Raw genomic sequence first — 18,151 nt, forward strand, 5'->3', positions numbered from 1 at the left:
GCGACGGGGAGGGCGGTAGGGCCTTGGAGGCAGGCGCTCTCGAGACGCCCTCGGCAAGGTTCACTGGCATCCACACCGGTAGAAAACCGTGCAGAAAGAGCGAGGGAAATGTCTGGTCAATCCGCACTTCACCAACGACGGAAGTTTTCCATACCTGTTTACAGTGGCGACGACGGAACCAGGAAGAAAGCCCCGTACCCAATTTTCTGCACGATTTCCGCACCGAGTCCGGATTGTTTTTCCAGTGGCACGGAGGGCGCGCGGGAACCCAGGGCAAGGGGCCGTGCCATGATCCCGGCAGCCCCGCTGCTTTTTTCTCTCCTCCGGCTCCAGGCTTTACTCACTCCCCCAAGCACCTTGAAACAATCCGGGAGACCTTGAAACGACCTTCAAAGACCTTCCGAGCGGCCCAGCGCCAGGGCCGCCCAGTGCTTTGCGCAGTTTGCAACAAGCACCAGCAGAGCGCGGTGGCGACCATCTTGATTCACCATTATGGTAATGGCGTGAGTACGTCTTTGTCAGAGACGAACAGGCAGCCAGGCAGGCAGCCAGCCGGGCGGGCAGCCCGAGCTGGCAGCCAGCACCCCCGTCCTGTGATGGATAGCGCCCCAGTCCCCCTTAAAACGACACAGACCGAACACACACAGGGGGCATGACTCTGCCAACATTCGGCGCCGAGAAAAAGAAGAAGGAGAGCCGCCCCCCTTTTTCCGGGTATTCGAACCGCCGACCTCGTCGTCAACAAACAGTTTGGATTGCGTTTTTCCGGGCCGGTAGCGCGGGAAAGGCCGGAGAAAACGCACGGTTCGGCCACTCTGCCCCGCCGGGGGCCGCGGGCACGCCGGGCACCACACACTGGAGGGCTGTAGAGAACGTGCTGCAGGGGGAAGAGGGTGGGGGGAGGGGGCGGGGGGAACGGGGTGGGGGAAGGGGGTGGGGGTCACGTGCCGGGGGCAGCGGCCGGAGCTGCCAACAGGGGGTGGGGGCGAAGACCTGTTGAATTTGTGGCGCAAGTAGAGCCCTACCCTACAATAGGGGGAAACCGCGGGGGGGGGGGGGGGGGGCAGAAGAAGAGGAAGAAGAAGAAGAAGGAGGAGGAGGAGGGAACGACGTGAGAACGAGGAACGACGTTGATACGTCCTGATCCGATGATCGGGTGCCACCCTGGCCGGCGTGCCCGCCCCGGCCGCGCGCGCCGCAAGCTGTCAGTCAGTCTCCAAGGACCTCGCGGGGCCCTTAGGCCTGCCTGCGCTTCCCTCAGGGGTGGGGGGTGTCCTGTCAGCCGGGTGAGAAGGCATATCGGGCCGGGATATGGAAGAACGCTTGATGTGGCAGTTTGCCGGTATAATCGATCAAAAACGGTATCCACCGAGCGCTGTCTCTCTCGCACTCGAGCGGGGCGCCCAGCGAGTCATAGGTTAGCCGGGAAAACTTACTCATGCTATTGCGCGCGCCCTCGAAAAACTTCCCCTCGCGCCGAAAGTGAGAAGTGTCGAATTGGAGTTGAGGAATGTATGGGCGGCTGGACCGATAAATCCACCCGGCGGGGGGAAAAAAGGAGCCCTGCCCGTTCCAAACGCTCCCCTGCTCAAACTGAGACCGATGACGCTCCATTGTGGAGGTTCAAGGTTCGAGTCCGCCCGTCGCCCCACTATTAGTCACACTCCGGACCAGACGCTCAGGCGGCCAACTCAAGACCGTGACTCACCAACCGCCCCATACAGTACAACTAGAGCGGCTAAAACGGCTGCGGCCAGAACACACGCCGAGTCACGGACAACGAGACCTGGCCGTGCGATCCAAAGTGCATGTGCATTCCCTAACGAAGATAGCCAGCCGCCCCACAGTGGGCCAGAAGACCGGTGGAGGCGGCCAAAATTCGAAAGGCATTTGATTTCCAGAGTAGCTAAATGGGACTTGAACCGAACGTGTGACGCCACCAATGGATTGCTCTCTGAACGAGGAATCCATTGGTGGGGTCACACGTCCGGTTCGAGTCCCATTTAGCGACTCTGGAGCTGAAAACGCGTCTGGAGTTTTGGCCACGAACACACACGAACGGACCCAACTTTATTTTCGTACAGCCGGGCGAGGGGGTGAACACTCACACGTTCTCTCTCTCTCTCTCTCTCTCTCTCTCTCTCTCTCTCTCTCTCTCTCTCTCTCTCCCTCTCTCTCCCTCCCACACGCCAGGGCGGTGGTCGATGCGGTTCTAGCGCCTTGAGATACGTCAGCGTCTTATCTCACTCGCCGCCGCCACGCCACGCCGCCGCGGCCCGTCGAGGGTGGCGACGACGGTGATGATGACGACGTGGACGACGTGGGGGAGGACGTGGGGGTGGCGGAAGGGCACCTGCTCCACGGCGTCCTCTGGGGCGGGGGAAAACCGCGCACGGTGGGCCAGAAGACCGGTGGAGGCGGCCAAACGTCTAGACGCATTTTGAGCTCCAGAGTCGCTAAACAGGACTCGAAACGAACGTGTGACCCCACCAATGGATTCTTCGCTCGCAGACCAATCCATTGGTGGGGTCACACGTTCGTTCCGAGCCCCATTTAGCGACTCTGGAGCTCAAAACGCGTCCGGGATTTGTGACCATCTGGCCCCCTACGCCATTGCCTATTCGCGTGCCAGTGGTCCGGGCTCGGCGCCGGGCAGAAAGCACGCTCCGGAACAGGACACGGACCGACACGGAATCGAAGGTCAATGCCAGCAGCAGCAGCCCGCCACGCCGGGCACAGAGGCTTCCCGCCACCGTGACGGTGGGCATGTTGAAGGCGAGTCTGCTCGTCACGTCGGAACCCGCGGAGCCCGCGGAGTAGAGAGGAGATGGCAGGGAAATCGAGTTTCCGAAACCATCAGCTGCCCCCCACCCCCCCTCCCCTCCCCGGCCCGACCATTTCCCCCGAAAGACGTGCCCGGGAGGCCAGGCCGCCAGGCCCGCAAGTCAAAAAACGAACGTCCACTTTTCGCGCGTGCACTGATGAAAAGATATCCTGGATATTGCAGGAGAACACATCCTGGTATTTCCAGGAGAACTTGTTGAAAAATATGCCTCAAATCTTTGCGCGGTGGGAAGCCATCTCCGTCTTTGCAAGCAGCCGCGAAAAGGGACGACAAACTTACCAGAAAGAGAGAGAGAGAGGGAAAGAGAGACAGAGATAGGGAAAAAAAGTCCCTTTCGGAGGGAAAAAAAATCCGATTTCGGTCCAATTATAGCCACCCCGATGACGTCTGTCTCCCGAGATGGCGTCCGACTCCGATTTCGGCGCAGCATGGCAAGGGCAGCCACACGCGGCGGGAACGCCCCGGAACTGCCAACGCGACAGACACACTGTTTTGTCGCGAGACTATCTCGCGAACGGCGAGAGCTACGAGCCCCGCGCACTGGACAACTTCGCTTCAAAATTTGATTTCTGACCGTTTTGGTCCCGTACGTGATGCTTGTAACTCGCCCCGTTCCGGAGATAGAGCAAGATTTTCATCCCGTGAAGTTGGCACTTGCCAGCGCCTCGTCGATCCGGCTCTGCCTGACACACCCCGAAAACGTGACACCGCGCTCGAGGCGTGGCAGGGCGGCCAACCCCCCGGCACACTGAAAGGCAGGCACGCGGAGCAGTAATACCACCCCCAGGCCGGCAGGGCCCCAGGCAGGCTTCCGTAAAAGAGCGTCTCGCGAATTTGCTGGATAACAAGACGACGCGCGAATCGGCTGCTTGTTTGGAGCCCCCCTGCTTCTTTATTCCAGTTTCTTATTTCTCGGAGAGACGGAGAGACAGAGAGAGACACACAGAGAGACACAGAGAGAGAGAGAGAGACACAGAGAGAGAGAGAGAGACGCAATGAAGAAAGAAAGTTAGCCAATGTGTTGGGGCGCCACGCCAACGCCTCGTCAGAATTGAATCGATTCCTCTTTTTATTTCTCTCTTCCCCTCAACGTCTCTTGGTCTCGGCCCGCGCCGAAACCCGCCTCTATTTTTTAGCAAGCTTTTTCCTTCTCTCTCTTTCTTTTTTTGGAAGGGGCGGCGAGGAGAGACACAGTACTTTATGCAAATACAATCGGCAGCAACAGCATTCGAGAGGGGCGGGCGGACGGACGGTCAGACAGGCAGGCAGGCAGGCAGGCAGACAACTGCACGCGGGCGATTCCGCGCGTAGAGGGCGTTTTCGTGTCCACACCCTCCCCAGGGCAAATTTATTCGAGTGCAGCCCATTTAAGCACTTAAGAATCTTGTTTGGCACCAGACTAGCTTGTTCCCTTTGTATATGGACTTTCAAAGCCAACATGTGACGCGGGAGGGGGGCCAAAAGGGTCAATTTTGTAAGTTCCGTCATGTCCATTCGCACCTTGCACCAACTTTGCGGCTCTGTAACCATTTGTTCCATTCTTATCTTCGAATTTCACACACACCCATTAAATCTCTAACGTATAGTGACTATCTTGCTTGAATTTTAAGATCGTATATTGATAGGAAGTGTCCTTTCAGAACGCGTACAAAATGTCCACCGTACTCCGACTTTTGCCTTAGTAGTTTCAAAGTTACCACCATAAAAACTACTAGGAGTGCTCCCTGCTGAAAACCACCGCCGTATTTAGAATCAGCATGGTCTGTTTACCTTATGAACGAATCCCGGTGGCGAAAAAGTAAGGGGGGTGAGTGTGCGAGTGGAAGTTGTGTGTGAAAACGGTGGGTTGTAACAATTGATGTAATTTCCGTATGCCCCTCTCGCCCCTCTCCTATTGGGTTTAGAAAGTCATCCTACACGTGAAAGGGCGTGTCTTGACGTCGGACTAGTGTGCCAAACTTATAGCATATATCTGAGGCGATGGGCATTTGTAGTGAGCTAGAAACATCTGTTTGTAATTTCCGTCGAGCGTAATTTCCGTCATATTTTCGGTAAATTTCGTCATATTTTATAGGGGGAGAAAACGAAAGTCAACTTGTAGCTCGCCCACGCTCAGAGTGTCGTCCTGGTGTCCTATTGACGCCATCTAGGCAAAATTCCGGTCGAACAAGCAAGATTGATTACGTGACTTTCTAAGGTGGCTAAAACGGCCCCTACGTACGGAATCACCCACGCGGCAAATTGGATCAGACTAATCGTGAATAGTCTTGACGTGTTGGCTGCACTGCCTCGTGCTTACGTTACTCCACGCCGAGCGGGTCGGGCCCCTCACCTGCAACAAGGAAAGACAAGCCGCGATGAGTCATGAGTAGGGTTCACCGCCACGCACCGGGTGTCAAAGCACGCCAAAAAAAAACGACAACAAAAAACTTAATCAAAACAGCTGGGCGAACATCACAAGCGTCATTAGCGAGACAAAGCCTCACTGGGCGCGCGCCGACAGAGCGCGCCACCGCCGCGCCGCCTCACAGTGGGCCAGAAGACCGGTGGAGGCGGCCAAAACTCGAGACGCGTTTTGAGCTCCAGAGTCAACAGGAATCGAATCGAACGTGTGACCCCACCAATGGATTCCTCATTCGGAGAGCTACCCGGTGGGGTCACACGTTCGGTTCGAGGCCCGTTTAGCGACTCTGGAGCTCAAAACGCGTCTAGAGTTTCGGCCTCCTCCACCGGTCTTCTGGCCCACTGTGCCCCCCCCTTCCCTCGCGCGGGCGACTCCGGGCGCCGCTCCACGGCGCGAGGCGCGCGCCGCGCCGGCAGCTGCAAAACTATTATGTAACGCTGCCGCCGCCGCTTGCGAGACCCCGCGCCCCCCTCTCCCACACACACACGCACACACACTGAGGCACACGCCGGTCGGGTTGCAGTGCGCTGTCGTATTACTGGCGCCCAGAAACTGATTGATTGAAACGATACTGTTAATCCTTCGCGCACCCCCTCCCTCTGAACCCGGCCGCCCCGCCCCGCCCCTGTGCCGGCTGACCTCCTTCGCAGTCCTCACATGGGCAACACACTGTGGCAGCACGCTGTCAGCGGCCCAACTGCAATCGAGGCTACTCTTCCAGCGGCTGGAAAAAGCAGCTGGAAAGCACTTCACCTTGCCTCCCTTTTTCGCCAAGTGCCAATTTATTTCATCCTTCACCGGAGTCTCTCTCTCTCTCTCTCTCTCTCTCTCTCTCTCTCTCTCTCTCTCTCTCTCTCTCTCTCTCTCTCTCTCTCTCTCTCTCTCTCTCTTCCTGAGGAAGCCAGCATCCCGCCCCGCCAGTGCCCCGCCCGCTTCTAGGCCGTAGCCGTTGCCTCCCGCCGGTTACCTAACTGGCTGGCCAAGGGCACCTCCAAATGCTGCAGCACGTCACCTAGACCTTCTTTCTGAACGCGCGCCGCCCCGCGCCGCGCCGCCCCCGCGCCCTCCTTCGTAAACAAAGCAAGCTTCGCACGCCTCGCGCGCCGCCAGAAAGAGAGATAAGCGGGCGATGGATGAATTAAGTCGATAAATCGAGCGATAAATCGAAACTGCAACATTGTCCCATTCATGACAGTGGCGTTGACGATGACGCGCGGGGAGGCGTATCGCGGCGCTCACGTGCCTGTACAGTGTACACGACGACGGAACGGCTCCAACCGCAGAACGCCGGAGGCTAAGTTCGAATCGCAGCGGGAAAGTGAGAAAAATGACGCAAAATAAATACAGTCTAGAAAGAATCGCAAGAAAATTTGGAAACTTTTGAGACCGTACAAAAAATTTACGAAAAAAGCATAAAAAATGTCTTAAAAGATACAAGAAAAAATTAAACTTTTTGAGAGTGTAGTTGCTGTCCACTTTCGGCCCGTCAAGGCGAGTACGCATCGCACGTCGAAGCCTTTTGTGGCAGTGCACCAGCTGTTCCAGGTGTACAGTGCTAACGTCTCTCTCTCTCTCTCTCTCTCTCTCTCTCTCTCTCTCTCGACGTCGAATGGGTGATCCCGTTCCATTCAATGATCTGTCCACACGGGTGTCCATTCTTATGCAATGGGGCCCGCCCCATATCCACGCGCCGGTTACGGAACGTGTGTTTGTGTGTCTGTGTGTGAGTGTGTACAGCCGAGAATGCGGGTACGCCTTGCTCCTTGTTCATACTTGAGCCGATTTTAAATACCACTCGCAAAAAAAGAAGAGAGAGATAGAGAGAAGGGAAGGCTTCTAGACGGGGTGGTGTGCGGTGCCGGTTTTAGGCTTTCAGACACGAAATCGAGGCCAGCGCAGTGCGTTGCTCTCTCTCACTCACACACACGCACGCACACACATGTATAATGCAGACTCTGGCGACAAAACCCAGCTAAAGGGACAATCAGATGCAGCATGCCGACCGTGCCGGCCAACGACCAGACAATCGGGATGACGACGGTCGGGCACAAAACCACACGCCGCGCCGGGGATCGAACCCGTGACCTTTTTGTCGGCGGCGCGTCACGCTAACCGCACGGCTACCGAGACGGAGAAAGGTCCGCGCGCACCGCAGGCCGCGGCAGCGCGCCGGGCTCGGCGGGAATGGCGACCTCCGCGCGCGTTTGGCAACACCAATAAGCGCCCCCAGACCCCAGTGAAATGAAAAGTGGTCGCCCAGGCAGCCGGTGCACTGCAGGCTGCACAAGGGCAGCACGAGCCAAGAAAGAGCCCAAGGCAGCAGTAATTGGCAGACCCTTTTTTTCCTCAAATCTGCATTTTTATTTAATTATCTTTTTTCCGAGTGTACCCGCGCGGGGCCTTGACCTGCGCTATGGAAGTCTGCGGCCCCACTGCAAGCCCACTGCAAGCGCACCGCAGCGCGCGGTTCGCGCTGGTATCGCCAAATCGGAGCATCCTTGCGATAAGAACCACTTGCCTTATCGTCGTTTGGGGCCCCTTGGGCTTTAGGGCCCCTCGGGGGGGGGGGGGGGGGGCGAAGCACAGCGCAGCATCGGTACCTTGTTTACCTACACTGCCACGCCTGCCTCTGGCTGGCACGCTCCTACACCGCAAATATTTTGGGCGCGCGACTCACCGACAAGGTCGGACAAGGTCCTGAAAGGACGACCGAGCCTGCTGCACTTCTCGAAAATGTCCGTATCTACTGCACTGAAAAAATAATTTGTCGTCACTTGATGACAAATTTGTAGATGACGTTTTCTTTTCAGACCCACTATGGACGTGGCAGCAATAGTTGGTTTAATGTCATTCTCGATAGGGATATATGAGCCTTGAAAGTGTCACCAAGCGACGAGCGAAATTTTCACAGTGTAGCCGGCGTGAGAAAACCGAAATAGGAAATCTGGTTCGAGCTCGGGAGTCAGTGACTCGCCCGGGCGCGACCCTGACCAACTTTCAAATCGTCAATCATTGGCCAACGCGCAGTGGCGCAGCTCGCGGCGCTCAAAGAGAGTCATAAGGCGCGGCGCCCGCGAGTGCGAGCGAGTGCGAGAGCGACAAAAAAAAGGGCAGCGACCGCCAACGCGCCAATCCCTCCGTCCCCCCGGCCGGATAAATCGGCTCTTGCAGAAACGTAATGTGAGACTGAGCCCGCGTCCCGGGACTGGCGGGACGCAGGCGGTAAGGCCGCAGCGGCCGAGGCGGCAGCCTGCCCGGCCCGCCCGGCCCGGCCGCGCGTTTCGAAACCCGGACGCAGCCGCACGCACGCTCGCTCGCACGCGTCGCGGCCGGATAATGCCGAAACGATAACCGAGTCTAAACCGAGCGTCCGGCCGTCCAGCCCGCAGTGGGCCAGAAGACCGGTGGAGGCGGCCGAAACTCTAGACGCGTGGAGAGTCGCTAAATGGGACTCGAACCGAACGTGTGACCCCACCAAAGGGTTCGAAGAGCAATCCATTGGTGGGGTCACACGTTCGGTTCGAGTCCCATTCAGCGACTCTGGAGCTCAAAACGCGTCGGGGGTTTGACCGCCACCACTGGCCACTGCGTCGCACTGCGCCGAGCGCGGCGGTCGCTATCTTTGTTGTGCCGACACGGCGAGACTGTCCGCGACGACGCGTCACTGCTAGTTTCGGAGCAATTACACTGAAAGGGGCGGGGCCGCGGAGTCACGACGCGGGAAGGGAAGGGGGGACGGCCCGCAATCCAACCAACACCAAAAACTATTTTTCTCAAACTTCACGGAGCGGGTATCTCGACCCCACCGATGGATGCCTCGTTCGGAGAGCAATCCATTGGTGGGGTCACACGTTCGGTTCGAGTCCCGTTCAGCGACTCTGGAGCTCAAAACGCGTCCGGGGTTTTGGCCGCCTCCACCGGTCTTCTGGCCCACTGTGCGACGCTCAGCGACGCCCCCTGTTCCTAGACCGTCACATCGAGCCTTGCCTTCTCGCCTCACGCTGTCGCCGGCAGGCTTTCGCGACACACGCCCTCTGCCTATCGCCCCGTATCTCGTCTGTGTGTGTGTGTGTGTGTGTGTGTGTGTGTGTGTGAGTGTGTGTGTGAGTGTGTGTGTGTGTGTGTGTGTAGGGGAAAGGGGGGGGGGCTAGAACGATGCATTTCCGTTGGCTCTTGTTGTGGGGGCGAGGCAGGCGAGGCGAGGCCGGCCCGCCAAGCGAGGCTCTCAAAGGAGGCCACGCGGGGGAAATTCAAAGCAGCAGAGGAAACTGGCGGGAAATTCGACACGACGATGATGACGCAGGGCTGGACGCGGGCTGGACTCTGGAGAGAGAGTGAGAGGGAGAGGGAGAGAGAGAGAGAGAGAGAGAGAGAGAGAGAGAGAGAGGGAGGAAATTAGCGGTCGGGTCGTCCGAGGCCCCGAGCGGGGTCGGGTCGGGGGCTTCGAGTTACCCACACGCCAGTGCCGGCAGTGCGGCACAGTGGTAAACGCAGTGACGCCGGCTAGGGCGACTAGAGCGCGCCCCGCGGCCGGTCACTGAACTGATAAAATAATGACCGGGGGGGAGTTTCACTGCCGCGCCATCGCCAGCGCGCCCAGATAAGGTTTCTGCTCGGGGGACGCGCCAAAATCACCGCTTTTCGCCCAGAAATCTCGACTTTTCGCGGCGGAATCGCACGTTTTCGCGCCAGAATGGCACATTTTTCGCGCCAGAATCGTACTTTTTCGCGCCAGAATCGTGCGTTTTTGCGCCGAAATGGCGCATTTTGGCGCCAGAATCGTACGTTTTCGCGCCATAATGGCACATTTTTCACGCCATAATCATACGTTTTCGCGCCAAAATGGCACATTTTTCGCGCCAGAATCGGACGGTTTTGCGCCATACGTTTTCGCGCCAGAATCGCACTTTTCGCACCAGAATCCCACATTTTTTCCCCCACTGCAATCGTTTTTTGTCGGTCATTTAAAGTCCGCGAGAGTCTTGATGAGGGCGGCGCTGGCGGCGCGGTTTGGCGGCGGTTTGGCACGCGCGAGCACGCCAACAAAGGCCCGTCCTTGGAGGCCGTCGTCGGCGTGCCCGGCGTCCCTGGCGAGGTGTTCGGTGGCGACGCGACCGACTCCTCCACTTGAAGGCCCCGGGTCGTTTGTCTTCGGGCTGCCACAAAACCGCGCCGCTTAGGCCCGAAGGCAAAAAGAGCGAGAGGAAGAGAGAAAAAAGAGGGAGAGGGGACCTCGGAGGGGACAACAGCCGAGATCTGCAACGCCGTGGAGGTCGTCAACTCGGTCAACTCGCTGCCCCGGGCCGGGCCGGCCGACAGCCGGGCAGTGTAGGCAACCGGCGGCCATCCCTGCGCGCCGCGCGGCCTACCCTGCCCGGCGGCGTGAGGACCCCGTCGACACCTCGGCGTCGGCGACGCCGATCGCAGCGCGACGGCACGCGAACGTTCGCTGCACTAGAGCGTCGCGTCGACTGTCACCGAGGCTTTGACGGCGTGCTCGCGTGACTGGCGGCAGCGGGAGGTGAGTCACCCCACCGTGAAGCAACTAGCAGGGCGGTGAAGCGCGCGCGATTCGAAACCAGTTCGAACTGAAAATCGTAACGAGCGGCCCGTGCCGTCCCACCCCTTCCCTTGGTCGCTCTGTCTCTCTCGCACCTACAGGGGACGCCCCGCGAGTGCGAGAGGGACAGAGACGGGCCGCTATCGCCCAGTCAATCTGATGACAGTGGGGACTTCGATGCAGTGTAGGTGGAACTTTTCGCCGGCGCGGAATCTGTCTACGCAGGGAACGCCTTCGAGTGCGGAAAACTTTGCGTTTGACTTTTGGCGGTGCACTAGTAAGTGGCCGACCGACCATCCGCCTCACGGTGTAGTGACTCAGTCGCGGGCAATCCCGACAGTGGGGGAGGCAAGCTAGCGCTAGCTAGCGTTGGGCACGCCAGTTTTTCGCCACCATTACCCCCTCCACTTTCCATTTTGTTATTCCCGGGGAGTCCCCTGATTGCATAGGGCTGGGCGCGGTAACCATGGTCACCACGGTCACCACGGTCACCATGGCAACGCGTAATGGACACTGGTACAGTGGCCTAACCGGCCTAACGACGCGAAACGCTTATCGGCAGATCACGACCGTCGTGCGAATAGTGCGGCGTCCACTTGGCGGTTTCGGCGGGGTTCCGCAGGGACAGCCAACTCGACAAAAATTACAATTACAAGCAGCATGCTCCCGACAAACAAAAATCAGGAAATCCAATTTTAAAACGATTGTCTTTCGAGGTATCGACACGCGCTTCGAGACTGCCATGTTTGTCCCGTTGGCACTCGCTGGGCTCAACTCGGTGAACGTCCGCGGCCTCGAGTTAGACGCTCGTCGATAACTACGGGCCGTCTCTCTCGCACCCCAACGGGACGCCGCGCGAGTGCGACAGAGGCAGGGGACACCCGACCTAACCTACAGTGTATGCGCTTCGAACTCCTTCGGACGGCTAATGCAGCGTACTTCCGGTGTGCTCGCCCCGTCGCCACCAAGTCTGTCCTCTGCATGGCGGGTGGTGCTCGCCAGGACCCCTTCGGCCCCTGGATAGCCGGACAGTGGGCCAGAAGAGCGGAGGAGGCGGCCGAAACCCTAGACACGCTTTGAGCTCCGGAGTCGCTAAATGGGACTCGAACCGAACGTGTGACCCCACCAATGGATTCCTCGTTCGGAGAGCCATCCATAGGTGGAGTCACACGTTCGGTTCGAGTCCCACTTAGCGACTCTGGAGCTCAAAACGCGTCTGTAGTTTTGGCCGCCTCCACCGGCCTTCTGGCCCACTGTGCGCCCCCTGGGGCCGCCCCTGGATCCGCCCCTGGCAGGGCGTCGCGGCCACACCGCCATACCGGGAGGCGTCGGCGCATTGCGGCAAGGCAGGGCGCGGCAAGGCGAAGCAATGCGAGTGATGCCATTGCAATAAAATGCAACACGAAGGCCGGGCGGACGGACGGGCGGACGGCGCGCACCAAAAAGGCGGAGTCGCCCGAAAGGCGGGGACAGTCGGACAGCCGGGGCGAGCCGGGGTCGGGGTGAGCGTGTCGCCGTCCTGGTGGTCGCCGAGACCTCCGCACAGTGGGCCAGAAGACCGCCGGAGACGGCCAAAACTCTGGACGCGTTTTGAGCTCCAGAGTCGCTAAATGGGACTCGAACCGAACGTGTGACCCCACCAATGGACTGCTCTCCGAACGAGGAGTCCATTGGTGGGGTCACACGTTCGGTTCGAGCCCCATTTGGCGACTATAGAGCTCAAAACGCATCCGGGATTTCGACCGCCTCCGCCGGTCTTCTGGCCCACTGTGCGCCGCTACGCAGTGCTACGCAGCTCCTCGCCGCCCCGCCAACACATGGTCGCTACGAGCATCCTGCTCGCATTCATACCAATATCCCCAACAGGACGTGGGATTCAAAAATAAACCCCCGAAAGGCCCAGCGGCAGCGCCCCGCCCGGCCGGCACACAATAAAAATAAACCAAAAACGCGCGTAATCGGCGAGGCAAAAAGCGCAAACTGCTTCTTGACGAAAATGGCGCGGTTCGCGACGGTCTCTTTGGCAGTGCAGTGCCGCGGTGCGGTCCCAGTCCCACCGGCTGGTTAGGCCCGCCGCCCCCCACCCCCCGCCATGCCTGGCTTGGCGCGGCTTGGCGCGGCTCGGCGGACTGAAGGCCTCTGAAAAGGCAAGGCGCAGGGGCAAGAGACTCTGCCGATGTGACTGACTGGCCTTTGGAGATTCAAAAAAGGAGAAGGTGGGGGAAGGGTGTCCCCCAGGAGTCTCCAAAGGGCCCTGTTACACGCAGCTGCACTGCAAAGGACGCCTCCAAGACAGCTCCAGAACACTTTTCCGACAGCATTTTGTCTCACGTTGATGCAAGTGCTTTCGATTCAACAACTCATTCTCCCTTTTCAGAGTGCTACTCCACCCGCGCGCGGTCGAGTTTTTATTTTTTCGCTCGTCTCGATTTGCGAAAGGTGACGAAACTAGGAAGTGGGTGCCGAGATACGGAGCAGGCTTGCCAACGGGCGCCGCTCACATGCCTGGCCTGGCCTAGCCAGCCACCAGCTACGCGAGCGGCGAGCCCGCGCCGCCTGGGCCGCCCGGCCTAGCTAGCCCAGCCCAGCCGGGCCCGAGAGGTATGCCGCCACGGCCGGCGACGTTTCGTCATATTCACCAAGATCGAGAACAGGCAGGCTCGCCAGACTCCGGCCCGCATCGTCCGAGGCTCGGCCAGCGTCCACCGATGCAGGACTTTCGACCGAAAGGACGGATTAATCGTTAAAAAAATCTATCGATTAATCGATTTACTGTCGAGTAATCGTCGATTAATTATCAAATAATCAATCGATTAATTAATGATTAATAACGATAAATTTTGACAAGATATTTTTAAAATGTCATCAAATGAATTTAATAACATTTTAAACATATTTTTGAAAATTCTCTCAGAGTGAGTATTTACTCCCACGTGTCTCTTTGATGTGTCCCTGGTGCGGCCGTGCACTCACCGACCCGCGACGCCATGCGACGACACCCAGCATCCGAGACACTCACCTGGAACACAAAGAGAGCGAAAAGGTTAGGCGACTGTTCGGAAGACAATATGAGGATGAGGGAGACCGCGAGTCTGAGTTTCTATGACGCGCTCCAGCCGGCCGGGGCTTGAACTGCACATCAGCGCCGCAGCGGCCCAAGGCCGAGCGTGAAAAAGTGGACTCGTGAGGAGGAGGCGAGTGAGGCCTTCTGTTTTTGACAGAGTATGAACGTGTGTTCACGCCCATCCTGCCCCGGCACGCTGCACTGAAAAAAACAGTTGGATGGGTCAACCTCATAGTTGGACACGGTGACCAACTCGGGAGGCTATATTTGGGACATCCAACTAGTTGGCTGCGGTGTCCAACTAAGATGGATGAGGTGAGTCGGTTGCTACAACCAGGTCAGTTGGTTGCCACGTCCAACTCATTGGTTGCTACAATCAACTCGGATGGCTTCGTTGACACACGAAAAGAGGATCCGTCGCCCAACTGCATAGCCAAAAATTATAGCAAAAATGAATTTTTCAATCTTCCCTTTGTATGCTTTCCTTCCCCCTCCCTTCGCATCGTCTCGTATGCTCCTCCTCTGCTCCTCTCACTTCGCCACCTTCCTCGACGGCGGCGAATGGCTTTTTGTGCTGGGATTCGAACCCAGGCCGTGCTCGTGAGAGCTCACATGCCTAACCACTAGGCCACCACGCCACGCGACGGCTGGAGGCTCGGCGGACGAGCAGATGCTGCGGCTGCCGGGCGGGCGCGCGTGGGTGTGGTGGGGACAGGGCATGACGTGGGGGAGGGGGGTGTCGGTGTGGCAACCACCCGAATACCTGCACCAACCACCCAGTTGGACGCAGCAGCCAACTACCTTACCCTCCCCAGTTGGATACTCTACCCAACTGGGGATGGACTTGCCATCCAGCAGAAGGTTCGACCAACCAACCGACTTGGATGGACCAACCTCAACCCCGTTATCCAACTATTTGCAGGTTGGCATAACCAACCATTTTTTTCAGTGTGGCCGGCAAGGCAAGGCACGACACCGTAGAGGGGGGTGACCCGGGCCCGCTGGCCCCCATAGAGGCGCAAGTTGTGCAACGCCCGAGCGCGGAGCGGTTGCCTACCCTGCGCGCTGCCTACCGCTATGGCAGCTGTACAGTGGGCCAGAAGACCCGAGGAGGCGGTCGAAATCCTGGACGCGTTTTGAGCTCCGCAGAGTCGCTAAATGTGACTCGAACCGAACGTGTGACCCCACCAATGGATTGCTCTCCGGACGAGCAATCCATTGGTGGGGTCACACGTTCGATTCGAGTCCTTTCTAACGACTCTGGAGCTCAAAACGCGTCTTTGGCCACTGCCACTGTGCAGAACCGCGCGGGCGCCAACGACCAGACTTGCCACCGCGAGCCGGGCGGGCTGGCCCATTCAAACCAGATCGACAGACGGGGGCATCTCGCCCCACCGCGCCGCGGCCCTGCCAAGCGGGTCCCCGTCGGCCTGACATTTTGTGCCGACCCGGCCCGACCACCGCCGGGCCCGCCCGCCCCCGACCGACCAGGGAGACGACGCGAAATAAAACTAAAAAGCTGTCGACGCGGGGTTGGCTGCACGACGGCCTAACCTCTTGTCGCCCGTTCCATGCGGGCCCGCTGTTCCCTGTATTCGGAACGACCTTAATTGCTTTTCCGTGTGCGAAATCGCGCGGCAGTGGCGGCCGGGGCACAGTGGGCCAGAACACCCGTGGAGGCGGCCAAAACTCTGGACGCGTTTGGAGCTCCAGAGTCGCTAAATGGGACCCGAACCGAACGTGTGACCCCACCAATGGATTGCTCTCCGAACGAGGAATCCATTGGTAGAGTCACACGTTCGGTTCGAGTCCCGCTTAGCGACTCTGGAGCTCAAAACGCGTTCAGAGTTTTGGCCGCCGCCGCCGGTCTTCTGGCCCACTGTGCAGCGCGGCCGAGGCGAAGCACAGCGGCACGCCGGCCAGGCACTTGAACCCGCGCGCTATCCGCACCGCATCGGACCGAATCAACATATCAACAACATTCATACGCCGCGGGAACCACCTGCACTGCGCAGCCCCCCCCCCCTCTCCCCCTTGCAGCTGCAGAGAGGGGAAGGAGGGGGGGGGGTTGCGACACGGCGCAGCACGCGAGGCGCCGGCAGCGCCGGCCGGGCCGGGTGGGGCTGGACGTGCGTAGGGGGGAGGTTGCCATTAGCCGCAATTTTAGCGAGGTGTGTGAGAGAGTGAGAGAGAAAGGAAGAGAGAGAATGTGAGTGGGTGGAGGCAGCGCCAGATGCCCGGCCGCCGAATGGCACAACAAAGCAGCGCTACCCGACACCCAGGAGCAGCCAGGCCCCGGAGCAGGAGGTTTTTGCAACAGCCGGCCGGAGCCGGAGCCGGGTACCCCGTCGGGCCGCCGCACAGTGGGCCAGAAGACCGGCGCCGGCGGCCAAACCTCTAGACGCGGTTTGAGCTCCAGAGTCGCTAAATGGGACTCGAACCGAACGTGTGACCCCACCAATGGATTCCTCGTTCGGAGAGCAATCCATTGATGGGGTCACACGTTCGGTTCGAGGCCCATTTAGCGACTCTGGAGCTCAAAACGCGTCCGGCATTTTGACCGGTGTGGAGGGCCTGGACCGGCCCGAGCGTTCCCGCCAAAGGCCCCAAAGGCAGGCGGCGAGGCCGAAGTGGCCGAAGGGGCCGAAGCCAGCCAGGCGCGGACTCTGCATGAGTCTTCTCAGAAGCCCGGACCGATTCCGGCCTTGCGCGCCGCCGCGCTCTGTCTCTCTCACACCTGGACGGGACGCCCCGTGAGTGCGAGAGAGACAGAGCGACGCCTCTCGGAATGAGTCGGTCGTAACGCAGAGGGCGTCCGTTCCGGTTGTCGACCCGCAGGCCGCGCCGCCCCGCCGCCGCACCGCAGGGCCCGGAGCGCGCCTCGCCCGGAGCCAAGGGCAGCCGAGGCCGGCAAGGACACTGCCAGGACAGGACTCCGCCACACTGCGAGAGGGGCAGCCCGACGCCAACGCCCTTTCCTCCCCACTGTAAGTCTCTGGAAGAAGAGGCCGGGGAACACAGAATTTCCAAACCAACCTGTCCAGGGTGTCGCGTTACCAACCCCCACTCCCACCGTCTCGGACACTCAGCAAGCAGAGAAGGCCGAACGGAATCCATTCGGAAATCTATCACGTGAATCGCGGACGGCCCCTGACCTCAGGTCCCCCCCTCCCTCTCACTCCTCACCTGTCGCGCCGTCCGCAAGGGCAGAAGTGCCTACGCAACAGGCAACAGGCAGCAGGCCGCGCCGCGACCCAAACTTCTATGCCTCCGCCGCCGCCAGCAGTGTAGTAGCAGAGTACACACACACACTAACACACACACACACACACACACACACACACACACACACACACCGCGCGTGGCGGCGTGGCTCGCTCCGGGAGTTTTTCAATGTTTCCCAGTAGCAGCCGGTACACCTCACCGCCTCGCACTGCCGCAGTGTTGGCAGTGTGGGAGCGGGAAGCGTGGATGAGTCAACCAGAGTCAACGCCAGTCAACGCGCCAGGAAGACCGGCAGCAACGCAATTGCACCGAAATAGAACCGGTTAACTCGACAGTCACACCGACGGCCAGTGATTAAATTCCGATTTCCTCAAATCGCGCCGTTTCGGCCGTTCCGGGAACACCGGCCTGATCCCGAAGGATCTGTCTCTCTCGCACTCACGGGGCGTGCCGCGGGGGTGCGAGGGAGACAGAGCGTCCTCAATGACCACTGTGGATTCCGAGAGTCGTTGCTCTCTCTCTCTCTCTCTCTCTCTCTCTCGCACTCACGACGCGCGCCGTGTGGGTGCGAGAGAGACGGTCCAGGAGTTACGGCACCATGACCTTCGCGTCCTCCGGCGTGCCGGCCGTGCCGGCGGCGTGCCGTCGGCGTCTTCCGAGGACTACGTCACCACACTGCTAGCTCGCCCAACGCCGCAGCTTTAGACTCTATCTCCGAAACGGCGCAGTGGGACAGTCGGGAGACTCCATTCCCCGCAATTTCCACCATGTACGCGAGGCTTGTAATGCACAGCGTTCACGAGGGATGCTCAGTGGACCGCTAAAATTGGGTCTTTTGTCAAGTTACTCCTCCGGGGCGGCTGGCTAGGCTTTCGGGCAGCACGCTGTACAAGGCGTCGGAATCGAGCCAAGACACGCGTAGACAGTCGTAGACCCACCCATTTCATTGTGCATGGTGAGTCTCCATTCAACAGACGGCCCGCCCCACCGCCCCGCCCTCGGCGTCCGTTCCATCCAGGGACTCAGCAGGGCCCGTCCAGAAAGCGGCGGGTT

The 18,151-nt window shown here is 59.3% G+C and overlaps 1 protein-coding gene across 2 annotated transcripts in view; it reads right to left on the bottom strand.

Annotated features, from left to right (window-relative positions):
* LOC117644236 (brain tumor protein) overlaps window positions 1–18,151 on the bottom strand; it is a 60,508-nt gene that overhangs the window by 31,198 nt on the left and 11,159 nt on the right. The gene's annotated exons all lie outside the window — the stretch shown is intronic.

Source organism: Thrips palmi, unplaced genomic scaffold (assembly GCF_012932325.1).
Source record: "Thrips palmi isolate BJ-2018 unplaced genomic scaffold, TpBJ-2018v1 HiC_scaffold_18, whole genome shotgun sequence".
Lineage (NCBI taxonomy): Eukaryota > Metazoa > Arthropoda > Insecta > Thysanoptera > Thripidae > Thrips > Thrips palmi.